The sequence below is a fragment of the Podarcis gaigeae genome (assembly GCF_964106915.1).
Source record: "Podarcis gaigeae genome assembly, chromosome: 16".
In the NCBI taxonomy this organism is placed as follows: Eukaryota; Metazoa; Chordata; class Lepidosauria; order Squamata; family Lacertidae; genus Podarcis; species Podarcis gaigeae.
Window position 1 is genome coordinate 4,750,435 of NC_139693.1, and position 13,287 is coordinate 4,763,721.

General features: G+C 47.4%; 1 long non-coding RNA gene across 1 annotated transcript; it reads right to left on the reverse strand.

Moving 5' to 3' along the window:
• Nucleotides 1–2,156: 2,156 nt before the first annotated feature.
• Nucleotides 2,157–11,833, reverse strand: LOC310833581. The gene is made up of 3 exons (XR_014558814.1): nucleotides 11,249–11,833; nucleotides 7,978–8,016; nucleotides 2,157–2,772 (listed from the first exon to the last, which is right to left on the reverse strand). It is a non-coding gene; the product is annotated as an uncharacterized lncRNA (long non-coding RNA).
• Between the last annotated feature and the right edge of the window lie 1,454 nt (nucleotides 11,834–13,287).

A 13,287-nucleotide genomic window follows, 5' to 3' on the forward strand; every position in this document is an offset into this window, starting at 1 on the left:
ATGGTCAATAAATAAAATAAGAAAAGGCCTGTTTGGCCCCTTACAAACTTTTTTCTTGAGGCACTAGTTTTTGCACCCATTGCACAGCTTGCACAACTAAGGCCCACTCTGTTGAATAGATTTTGGCCTCCCCCACTGACTCCCTAAAGCTCATAATAAACCTTCCACTGCCTCTCTGCCAAAAAATAATAATTCTTCTTTTTAAACCAGTTCCAAATTAAATGCTTTATCCTGGAGACTTTGTGTCCTTTAGGATGTCGAATCATGTTCATTATATGACCAGAACATAGGCAGATGCGTCCTGTCATTCTCCGACTCCTCTGGCTTTCCAGGGGGCGAAGAGACAACCCCCCCAAAAAAAAATCTGTTCCCCAAACAAATGGCTGAGCGCCTATCTTGAGTGATGTGTCAGAGGTGCGGCTGAGCCAGGCAAACTCCAGTCCTGCTGAGGTGCAAATTAAACCGTGTCTAAAAGATCTGGCACTTCGGACCGACTGCAAGTGGCCAGTGCCAATGCAGAGGCGCACCCTGGTGGTTAAAACCCTCTGCTGTTTTTGCTATTATTGAATGTTGTCCATGCAATCTCCTTATATTCACCGTGCCGAAAGGATGTCGCTGTGGTTTTGCATGCTGTTATGCTTCTTCTCCTGTTGTTTTCTTACGTTATGAAACACTTTTACAGTGTCTGGTGCTGCAAAGCATTCCTGCTTTCTCTGTTGCTTGCCACTTTGGGCATTTGTTGGAGGCATTTGTGCAAATAAAACATATGAATGAACATATATATGTTTTTATTTTGATTCTATGTTTTGTGGTTTTATATTTTGATTTTGTTCTGGGAACCGACCTGAGACCTAAGGCAGTACGGTGGTACCTCTAGATACGAACAGGATCTGTTCCGGAGCCCCGTTCGTATCTAGAAGGAAATGTAACTAGCGACGGCGCATCTGCACACACGCGTGTCGCTTTTTGCCGCTTCTGTGCATGCGTGTGACGCCATTTTGAGCGTCTGCGCATGTGCAAGCGGCAAAACCCGGAAGTAACGCTCTCTGTTACTTCTGGGTTGCCAAGGAGCGCAAATTGAACGCGCTCAACTCAAAGCGTCTTCAACCCGAGGTATGACTGTATATAAACTCAATTAAGAATAAGAATAAGAATATTTTACGGCAGTCACCATCAGTGCTAGTAAAGGTAAAGGGACCCCTGACCATTAGGTCCAGTCGCGGACAACTCTGGGGTTGCGGCGCTCATCTCGCTTTATTGGCCGAGGGAGCCAACGTACAGCTTCCGGGTCATGTAGCCAGCATGACTAAGCCGCTTCTGCAAACCAGAGCAGCGCACAGAAATGCCGTTTACCTTCCTGCCGGAGCGGTACCTATTTATCTACTTGCACTCTGATGTGCTTTCGAACTGCTAGGTTGGCAGGAGCAGGGACCGAGCAACGGGATCTCACCCCGTTGCAGGGATTCAACTGCCGACCTTGTGATCGGCAAGCCCAAGGCTCAGTGGTTTAACCCACAGCGCCACCCGCGTCCCTACCATCAATAAAACATCAGTCATTAAAAGCTTCCCTAAAGAGGGCTGCCTTCAGATGTCGTCTAAAAGTCTGGTAGTTGTTCTTCTCTTTGACATCTGGTGGGAGGGCGTTCCACAGGATGGGCATCACCACCGAGAAGGCCCTCTGCCTAGTTCCCTGCAACTTGGCTTCTCACAGTGAGGGAACCCCCAGAAGGCCCTCGGTGCTGGACCTCAGTGTCCAGGTAGAAGAATGGGGCTGGAGACGCTCCTTCAGGTATACTGGACCGAGGCCATTTAGGGCTTTAAAGGTCAACACCAACACTTTGAATTATGCTCGGAAATGTACTGAGAGCCAATGTAGGTCTTTCAAGACCAGTGTTATGTGGTCTCAGTGGCTGCTCCCAGTCACCAGTCTAGCTGCCGCATTCTGGATTAGTTGTAAAAAACACCAGTGTCACCTATCCTGATCAATTTAGATTTTACACAAATCCAAAAGCAGGTTCTGTGGCACAAAAGGCAGTGCTTAATAATAATAATAATAATAATAATAATAATAATAATAATTCTCTAGAAATCTCACCAAGATCTGGAGTTATCTGGTTTGGAGGGATTGAATTAAACTTAGCCAGTTATACAAGATGTCACATGCTATCAAGTCCTTTATTTTGTGATTGTCTAGGAAAGAATTGTCACATTGTTACATCGGTCATGTTACGTTGGTCACATTTCATTTGCCAGAAAACCTCTTTTCTGCACTTTTCAAATAAACATTACCAACGATTTGGCACTTGGCCGTGAAACCCTAGTATAGTACAACAAACAGAAGAAAAATTGATTCATACTTTCAGAGGAAAAGCTTGCCCACGTTACAGATAAGTTATTGAGGTTGCAAAGCTGTTACATTGGCTAGCTACATCTTTTTGAAAAAAACACAATAAAAAGAAAACATTTAAACAACCTCGGCCATAATGATTGATTGTTTTTATAGGGAAGGATCAAGGCAGGTAAGAAACAGCTTCATGTTAATTGGAGTTACATAATACTAGTCAAATCACACGCAGTATATATGCAAAGAAGCTGCAAATGTTACATTGGTCACTACAGAATCGCCCATCAATTCTTGAAATCGTAATTTGGGAAGCGGGACTTCTGGTCAAAACAGTTTTCCATGGCGGCACCATCCATTAGGCAGCACTTATTCTGTTCCATCTTTACTGCACCTTGCTTTTCGCACATCTTCTTCAGGAGGGCTGACCACTGGACCAGGAGGGAGACAGATGAGATGGTCAATAAGATGGCTAAGTAGGGTTTCTTAATCTGGGCCCAAACTCAAAGCCTTTTTTTAATATGTGTCCGAATGTCTGTTTTGCAAAATGTGTGTGTGTGTGTGGATTTGCACACAAAACAGCAACAGATTGAGAAGAGGGCAGCTTTGGGTCGTCTGCAGAGCAGTCTCTCATCCCGAAGTAACCAACGATCACATTTGGCATTCAAGACGAGGCTGTTCTTTTGCCTCTGTACAGTGGTACCTCAGTTCTCAAACATCTCCATTGACGAATGTTTTGGAAAACCTGGAAGCAAAGGCTTCCGTTTTCAAACGTGCCTTGGAAGTCAAACGGCTTCCGCCGTGTGTTTTTCAGTTTTCTCCGTTGAATTTGCAGCCTGCCCTTTCTTTGCGCCTCGGTTTTCAAATGTTTCAGAACCTGAAGGGTCTTCCGGAACAGATTACGTTCGAGAACCGAGGTACCACTGTACAACTGAATCCTAATTGCCTTCCCAATCACTTCCCATCACTTTGCCCGGACACTGAGGTCCAGCGCCGAGAGTCTTCTGGCGGTTCCCTCACTGCGAGAAGCCAAGTTACAGGGAACCCGGCAGAGGGCCTTCTTGGTGGTGGCGCCCGCCCTGTGGAATGCCCTCTCATCAGATGTCAAGGAAATAAACAACTATCAGACTTTTAGACGACATCTGAGGGCAGCCCTGTTTAGGGAAGTTTTTAATGACTGATGTTTTATTGTATTTTTAATCTTTGTTAGAAACCGCCCAGAGTGGCTGGGGAAACCCCGCTAGATGGGCAGGGTATAAATAATAAATTATTATTATTATTATTATTATTATTATTATTATTATTATTAGTTGGGAAATGAAGGCACTCTTGTCAGGAGCAAGAGCTAGTATAAAAAATGCAAACTTGTCTTAATTTGGGAAGGGGTGGGTTTCAGAACCACCACCACCGACGTTCCCCCGACCGCCAGTCTTCACAATGTCTGGTTCCTTGTTCATCACACTGGGAGATCTTGACCCACCTATGCAGGGGTGGGGGACATCTGTACCTGCCCAGATGTTGATGGACTCCAGCTCTCAGCTGCCCCAGCCAGTATGGTCAAGGCAACATCTGGAGGGCCACAGATGTTCCGAACCCTGATAAGATTAACAAATTTGGGGTGAGAACAGTTGGGCCTCGGAGACAGGGATTGTGTCCTTTTTTTTTTTTTTAAGGATTCCCTCAGAATGCTTGATAGGGCATATTCAACACCAACAAAATCCAAGCACACAAGGAAGGTTTTTAGACCCACCCCCCTTCCAAAGAAAGGAAGGAAGGAAAGGGAAGGAAGGAGGGAGGGAGGATGGAGGGAGGAAGGAAAGTGAGGGAGGGCGGGAGGGAAGGAGGGAGGGAGGGAAGAGGGAAGGAAGGAAGGAAGGAAGGAAGGAAGGAAGGAAGGAAGGAAGGAAGGAAGGAAGGAAGGAAGGGAGGGAGGGAGGGAGGGAGGGAGGGAGGGAGGGAGGGAGGGAGGGAGGGAGGGAAGAGGGAAGGAAGGATGAAAAGGGAGGGAGGGAGGGAGGGAGGGAGAGGAAAGGAAGGAAAGGGAAGGAGGGAAGGAAGGAAGGAAGGAAGGAAGGAAGGAAGGAAGGAAGGAAGGAAGGAAGGAAGGAAAAAGTTGGAAAGATTACAAGTCTTTCAAAGGATATCTAAGAGCAGCACCCCCCTGGCCCCACAAGGCCCCCATATTAATGCAGTTGCCATATTTGTCAGGCCAAGGAGGACAATGAGAAGCACTCACTGCTTTCTGGGAGCAAGGCAGCTTCTCTTTTTCAGACTGCTGGCAGCACTTGCCCAGTGCGTCTCCCAGATCCACGAGGACATTAGCCTTGTCATAGACGTTTGAGTAACCGGAGCCTTTCAGGCCCTGGGACAGCTTCTTACTCCCATCCTTGCAGATGTTCCCAATATTCTTGGCGCTGGGGCGGGCAGGTGGGAATTTTTCTGGCCCTCCTTCAACCTTTGCTAGTAATAATAATAATAATAATAATAATAATAATAATAATAAATTTTATTTATACCCCGCCCTCCCCGGCCAGAGCCGGGCTCAGGGTGGCTAACAACAGTAAAAATTACAGTAAAAACATAATAGGGAAAAAACAAAAAAAAAACCCAATTTAAATTACAGGTTAAAATGCAATTTAAAATGCAACCTCATTTTAAAAGTAGCTCATAGGGAAGATGAGAGCGAGAGAAGGATGGAAATCAAACTACACTCATCCCAATAGAAGGAAGACGACACCGCCAAAGATGACGAAGGAGATAATAATAATAATAATAATAATAATAATAATAATAATAATAATAATAAATTTTATTTATATCCCGCCCTCCCCAGCCGAAGCCGGGCTCAGGGCGGCTAACAACAATAAACAGTACAAAAGTACAGCACAAACAACACTCTAAAATCATTCATTATAAAATTGATTCAAATCAAGCCACTGGCAACCATTGTGCCAGAGCTCCACGAAGATTGCCGAGGGAGGGAGTCAGGCTGTGCCCTGGCCAAAGGCCTGGTGGAACAGCTCTGTCTTGCAGGCCCTGCGGAAAGATGTCAAGTCCCGCAGGGCCCTAGTCTCTAGTGACAGAGCGTTCCACCAGATCGGAGCCACAGCCGAAAAAGCCCTGGCTCTAGTTGAGGCCAGCCTAACTTCTCTGTGGCCTGGGATCTTCAAGATGTTTTTATTTGAAGACCGTAAGTTTCTCTGTGGGGCATACCAGGAGAGGCGGTCCTGTAGGTACGAGGGTCCTAGGCCGTATAGGGCTTTAAAGGTTAAAACCAGCACCTTAAACCTGATCCTGTACTCCACCGGGAGCCGGTGCAGCTGGTATAGCACTGGGTGAATGTGGTCTCGCAGCGAAGACCCCGTAAGGAGTCTCGCCACGGCATTCTGCACCCGCTGGAGTTTCTGCGTCAGTCCCAAGGGCAGCCTCACGTAGAGCGAGTTACAATAATCCAATCTGGAGGTGACCGTTGCCTGGATCACAGTGGCTAGGTCAGGGCGAGAGAGGTAAGGAGCCAACTGCTTAGCTTGGCGGAGATGAAAAAATGCTGCCTTTGTTATAGCTGCAATCTGCGCCTCCATGGAGAGGGAGGTGTCGAAGATTACACCCAAACTCTTAACGGATGGTGCTGGCACTAATTGCACCCCCGCAAGAGATGGGAGTTGCCCCCCCGATCCCATATCGTCCCGTCCCAGCCACAGGACCTCTGTCTTCGAAGGATTTAGCTTCAACCGGCTCCCACGTAACCATCCAGCCACAGCTTCCAAACATCTCGCCAGTGTGTCTGGGGCCGAGTCAGGATGGCCATCCATCAACAGATAGAGTTGGGTGTCATCAGCCTACTGATGGCAACCCAGCCCAAAACTCCGGACAAGCTGGGCGAGGGGGCGCATAAAGATGTTAAAAAGCATTGGGGAGAGTATTGAACCCTGAGGCACTCCACACACCAAGGAGTGGCGCGATGACAATTCCCCCCCAAGCGCCACCCTCTGTCCCCGACCAGAGAGAAACGAGTGCAGCCATTGAAGGACTGTGCCCTGGATCCCCACGTCGGCAAGGCGGTGGTCCAGGAGTTCGTGATCGACCATGTCGAAGGCTGCTGACAGGTCTAGAAGAATCAGAAGCCCCGACCCGCCTCGATCCAGCGGAGATAATCTGTTAGGGCGACCAGAGCCGTCTCGGTCCCATGACCAGCGCGGAAGCCGGACTGGAATGGATCTCTATGGAGGCACAGATTACATCTATAACAGAGGCGGCATTTTTTCATCTCCGCCAAGCTAAGCAGTTGGCTCCTTATCTCTCTCGCCCTGACCTAGCCAGCGGGTGCAGAATGCCGCGGCGAGACTCCTTATGGGGTCTTCGCTGCGAGATCACATTCATCCGGTACTATACCAGCTGCACCGGCTCCCGGTGGAGTACAGGATCAGGTTTAAGGTGCTGGTTTTAACCTTTAAAGCCCTATACAGCCAAGGACCCTCGTACCTACAGGACCACCTCTCCTGATATGTCCCACAGAGGAACCTACTGTCTGCAAATAAAAACATCCTGAAGGTCCCAGGCCTCAGAGAGGTTAGGCTGGCCTCAACTAGAGCCAGGGCCTTCTCGGCTGCGGCTCCAATCTGGTGGAACGCTCTGTCACAAGAGACTAGGGCCCTGCGGGACCTGACATCTTTCCGCAGGGCCTGCAAGACAGAGCTGTTCCATCAGGCCTTTGGTCAGGGCGCAGCCTGACTCCCTCCTCTGGCAATCTGCACAAAATTTTGCTGAACGGTTGCCATCAATTTGATTTTAATTAATTTTTATAATGAAATGTTTTTAGAATGTTGGATTATATGATTGTTGTTAGCTGCCCTGAGCCTGGCTTTGGCTGGGGAGGGCGGGATATAAATAAAGATTATTCTTATTATTCTTATTAAGGTTTTAAAATTGGATAGTTAAGAGTATAAGATTCTGCAGATGTGTATAAATAAGTAAAAAAATATTTTAAAATGGTACGAGGAGGGGGAGTTGGAGGGAAGTCAATTAAGATGTATGATTTTGATTGTGATGTTTTTGGGGTTTTTTGTTTTTTGTTTTTTATCATAAAATTAATAAATTGTATCAAAATACAAGAAAGAAAAAAGAAAGAAAGAAAGAAAGAAAGAAAGAAAGAAAGAAAGAATCTTTCTCTCGCCCTCCTTATCTCTCTATTATTATTATTCATTACAGTGGTACCTGGGGTTAAGTACTTAATTCGTTCCAAAGGGCCGTTCTTAAACTGTTCTTAACCTGAAGCACCACTTTAGCTAATGGGGCCTCCCGCTGCTGCCACGCCGCTGGAGCACGATTTCTGTTCTCATCCTGAAGCAAAGTTCTTAACCCAAGGTTCTATTTCTGGGTTAGCGGAGTCTGTAACCTGAAGCGTATGTAACCCGAAGTACCACTGTATTCCATTTGTTCACCGCTTCCTACCAAAGTCTCAAAGCGACATATAAAACAATAAAATACGTAGTAATGCCAATTCATATCAAATACATTGATTTGTTAGTATATGATTTTCTTTTGTTGCATAACCTAAGATTTCTAAATGACTGTTTTCCTAAGAAACTAGCCCCATCCCCCAACACGGATAGAAGTTAGAAAAGAGACCCTCTAACCTTGTCCAGAAATCTGTATCGGTCGCTGGTGCATATCAACTGTAGGGAAAAAAAGATAATGATACATTAAAATTTGGTGTTTTGTCTTGTTTTTAAAAATTTATTATTATTATTATTATTATTATTATTATTATTATTATTATTATTAAAATCCTTCCCTTCCGTCTCCAAGGAACCCAGGTCAGCAAACAGAAAGACAAAGCTAAAATAGTGTAAAACAGTTAGATCATTCTAAAAAAACAACAACAAAGTTCAGATCCTGGCATCTCCAGGCGGGGCTTTGAGAGACATCCTGCCTGAACACTCAGACAGACACACACACACACCCCCGGTCAAGGGGACCACTGGTCTGTCTCAGCAAAGGCAGCTTGCGGTGTTCCTATTTGAAGCGGCCCTTTCCTCACAACCATGAGGACTAGAGACTTACTTTATTTTAAAAGGGGAGTGCCACGGCTCAGCGGCAGAAAACCTGCTTTGCACAAAGGAGCTTCCCAGTTTGACCCCTGGCACCGTACAACCGTACCAAAAGAACTTCCTTGACAACTTCCTTAATACCTGAGTTAAGGGACGCGGTGGCCTCTTCCCAGATTGGGGTGGGATGGGGCTTAGCTAGTGTAGCAGGAAACCCCCCCCCCCATCATCCAGTTTGTACAAACTTCACACACACTCACACACTACATACGCTACGCTTCTGTTATAAATTCATAGAAAATCAACCATGCATCGGATTTGCACTGTTCTCCTTTTATTTTACTCCATGAAGGAAGGACTACAAAATGGGGAAGGTTTGATACAGGGCAGCCATAATCCCTTCACCATCCCAGCACATCCACAGGAGCCCTGCCCAGTTGCTATGCCAACCCTGATGGTCCTAGACAGAAGACAATCAAGATCACAAAGAACTTGCATATGGGAGTGGATTCAGCATGGACTGAAACAAAGGACAATGATCAGATCTTCCCTCTGGGGGCAGGAAACTGCAAACGCCCCTTTGTCTCCTGGAAGTGACTCATGAGGAGGGGGGAGAAGGGAACCAGCCAGGTGACAGGACACTCAGGTTACCACCACCACCCCTCCCTCAACCCCTCCTTTCTGTAATGTATGCATGATGTTTCTGGGGGTGGGCTTGACTTACAGGATGGGAATTCCAAAGGTTTTTATAAGACCTTGCACACCATTTTTCTGTGTCTTTCCTCTCACTTGTAAGTGAGGGGAGCACCCTGTCGCGACAGTCTTTCTTCAATAAAGACCAAGCCTACAGGCTGCTGATTTGCTTCAATTTACTCTGGTTGGTGTCTTTACTTTTTGTCCAAGGGAGCCCTCGGATTTTTCCGGTAACACTAGAAAGGGAGATTTTGTTCAGGGCAGGTCCTACCGTTAGGCAGAGTGACATGGCTGCTCCCAGCGGCAGGTGGACTGGCGCAGGGAGGTGTGGGGGGGGCTGCCCTGCCCTCCATCTTGCCCAGTGGAGGATGGGGGGGGGGGTCCTACGCCAGGCATAGCGAATGATCCTAGTAGACATAGATTTGTAGGGCTGGAAGGGACCAAGAAGGCTCATCGAGTGCAGCATCTACTCTACAAACTTGACAGTCCCTAAAAAATTATGGGACCTTTTTGTGTGAGTTTCATACGGATGTAGAAACGGCCACGTCAAACAGCTCATAAATTGGCTAAATAAATATGAAGAAACCTGAGAAAAGGCAACTCCCCACAGTTACAAGCCCACAGGGACGCGGGTGGCGCCTGTGGTCTAAACCACTGAGCCTCTTGGGCTTGCCGATGAGAAGGTCGGTGGTTTGAATCCCCGCGACGGGGTGAGCTCCCATTGCTCTGTCCCAGCTCCTGCCAACCTAGCAATTTGAAAGCCCGCCAGTGCGAGTAGATAAATAGGTACCACTCTGGCAGGAAGGTAAATGGTGTTTCCGTGCAGTCTGGTTTCCGTCACGGTGTCCCATTGTGCCAGAAGCGGTTTAGTCATGCTGGGCACATGACCCCGAAAGCTGTCTGTGGAAAAACATTGGCTCCCTCGGCCTGAAAGCGAGATGAGCGCCCCAACCCCATAGTTGCCTTTGACTGGACTTAACCGCCAGGGGGCCTTCCCTTTTTTACCTTACAAGCCCCACACGTCAAGCCCTTCCCACAGGAAAGGCTCTCTGGTGCTCAAGTGGATACTGTCCCATCACCCAGACTCAGAGACCTCAGTGGACACAGGCAATGCAGCCTCTGTCTCCTCCGCTTTTTATCTCAGACACAACCACCCCTTGCAAAGTCCCAGGCTTCTTCCTTCACTTCTCTCTCTCAAATTTTATTTTCTTGTGTGGTAGACAGCATAAGACAAGTCTCTGTTTCTCTCTCTGTCTCTCTCTCTCTTTGAGGCAGGATGGGAGAGGGCAGGCTCATTTAATTTAATTTGATTTACTTTTAAAGCCATTTTAAATTTTGGTTTTATACACACACACAGGGATGCGGGTGGCACTGTGGGTTAAACCACAGAGCCTAGGGCTTGCCAATCAGAAGGCCTGTGGTTTGAATCCCCGCAACGGGGTGAGCTCCCGTTGCTCGGTCCCAGCTCCTGCCCACCTAGCAGTTTGAAACCATGTCAAAGTGCAAGTAGATAAATAGGTACCACTCCAGCGGGAAGGTAAACGGCATTGCCGTGTGCTGCTCTGGTTCACCAGAAGCGGCTTAGCCATGCTGGCCACATGACCCGGAAGCTGTACGCCGGCTCCCTCGGCCAATAAAGCGAGATGAACACCGCAACCCCAGAGTCGGCCACGACTGGACCTAATGGTCAAGGGTCCCTTTACCTTTACCTTTACACACACACACACACACACACACACACACACACACACAGGGGGGGGGAGTGACTGTGGGCATGGTCGCTGACACAGTGGTGGCTGGTCAACTTCAGACATGTTTGGAGGAAAAGGAATATCTGGACCCCCTTTCCATCCAGCCTCAGGTCTGATTTGGTACCCAAAGAGCCTTGCTGCACTGCCTGGCAACCTCTGAATAACGCCTGCCCTGCCGTGATGCTCAGGGAAACCAACACGGTGTCATCCTCTTCTGAGAAGCCTGCCTTGCAAGGGGCCATTCTGAAGCCCACCCACACTGTGCCAGCTTGCAGATCTCGCTCGGCAAGCTCTCTCCTTACCCCGCAGAACATCCTGTACACGTTTGCCCTAGTCTGGAACAAAGAAAGGGAGTGGGAAGCAAAGCAAGCAAAATCTCAGCTTGTAGTTAGTGATGGATTCTCTTGTAGGTCTACCTGAGCCTGGAACTGATTGCCCCAGGACGAACCAAGAGACCAGGAGAAGGACCTGTATCTTCATAGCCATATTGAAGTCGGACGGAATTGGCTTCTCTCTCCTGGTTTGTGGTTCTGGCTCCAGACAGTTCCTCTCTGCTCCTCCTTCTCCTTCTCTCTGCTATAGTTGCTGCTGGTTTTATAAGCTGCTGGGGGGTGGGGGTGGGGGAGAATGATAAACTGTTGCTGAGTGTACCCAAAATACAATTCTGTTTAAAGGTCTTTGTGGCTTTAGGGATTTTTTAATATATACTTTAAAACATTTTGTTCTTTTATCCTTCTACGGGCCAGCTGATCTCCCTTGAGATTACAAGCCACAGATACTCACATAAAGACTAGGAAGTGCAAGAGAAAAGTTTATAAATCTCCCCCTTTGGCCAAAAGAAAAAGTCCTATGGGGTAACTATGAAGATAAAATGTTTTGAATGGGGTGGGGTGGGAGTCAGGATCTCTATTTGGAAATAGATTACTCTGCCTACCCAAAATGCTTCGTCACTTGAGGCAGAAAATCCAAATAGTGGGTACGCTATTGAACCTTGAACAGGCAATAACATATAATTCAATTTTAGCATTTCTAATGCATTAACATTGGTGCATTAAACGGCCACCCAACCCCCCACAAAAATTGAGCGTCCTTCACACCTAGCTAATCTAAATTGGGTTTTAGTTTATTTGCACACACACTTCCACCACATGTGAAGTGTTGTACAAGTGTCCCTCCTCTCACTTATGTGAGAGTTACATTCTGGGCCCCAAAATCACGTAAATGTTGAGTAAAAAGGTAAAGGGACCCCTGACCATTAGGTCCAGTCGTGGCCGACTCTGGGGTTGCAGCGCTCATCTCGCTTTATTGGCCGAGGGAGCCGGCGTACAGCTTCCAGATCATGTGGCCAGCATGACAAAGCCGCTTCTGGTGAACCAGAGCAGCGCACGGAAACGCCGTTTACCTTCCCGCTGGAGTGGTACCTATTTATCTACTTGCACTTTGACATGGTTTCGAACTGCTAGGTGGGCAGGAGCTGGGACCGAGCAACGGGAGCTCACCCCGTCGCAGGGATTCAAACCACAGACCTTCTGATTGGCAAGCCCTAGGCTCTGTGGTTTAACCCACAGCACCACCCGTGTCCTAAGTGTTGAGTACTCTCTAAAAAAACCTCTAAACACCTGTTTTCCCCCTTGCTACCCAGCTGTCTCTCCACAGAACTCGTCTCTTCAACTGGAGTTGTTCGGCGGGGAGGCTGAGCAACTGAAACCAAAATGCAGCCCCTCTCCACCCCCACCAATGTCCTTTTTGGGCTCCATGGAGGGTCTCTTTTGCACGTTATGTAAGACATTGTTACAGACAGGCTGGGCTGTTGTGCCATTTGTGTTTTGGCAGAGTTCTGGGTGTCCCTGATGTTCCAGATTAAGCATGACTTTTGCTAAATGCGTTGGCACTCAAAACCCATTTCGTGGCTGTTCTTGCCATTTTGATCAGAGGCTGCTTTCTTCCTTATACCCAAAACAATGGCAAAATTACTTGCTGTGGATGGCTTTCTTTGTGTGTCTGTGTAACGTAGGTCTTTTTCATTCAATAGCATGTCCTGTCTCTTTGCGTGATTTAGAAGGAGGAGGAGGAACAGCCAACACTTTTGTTCCCCTTCTATTTTTCATTGCCACATATCCGTTTTGAGAGGATTTCAGAACTAGTACCAAGAGCGCATTGCAGTAATCTGACCTCAAGGTCACTTAACAAATGGCTATCCCTGACTAAGAGAGCTGGGCATGTTTAGCCTGGAGAAGAGGAGGTTAAGGGGTGATATGATAGCCATGTTCAAATATATAAAAGGATGTCACATAGAGGAGGGAGAAAGGTTGTTTTCTGCTGCTCCAGAGAAGCGGACACAGAGCAATGGATCCAAACTACAAGAAAGAAGATTCCACCTAAACATTAGGAAGAACCTCCTGACAGTAAGAGCTGTTCGACAGTGGAATTTGCTGCCAAGGAGTGTGGTGGAGTC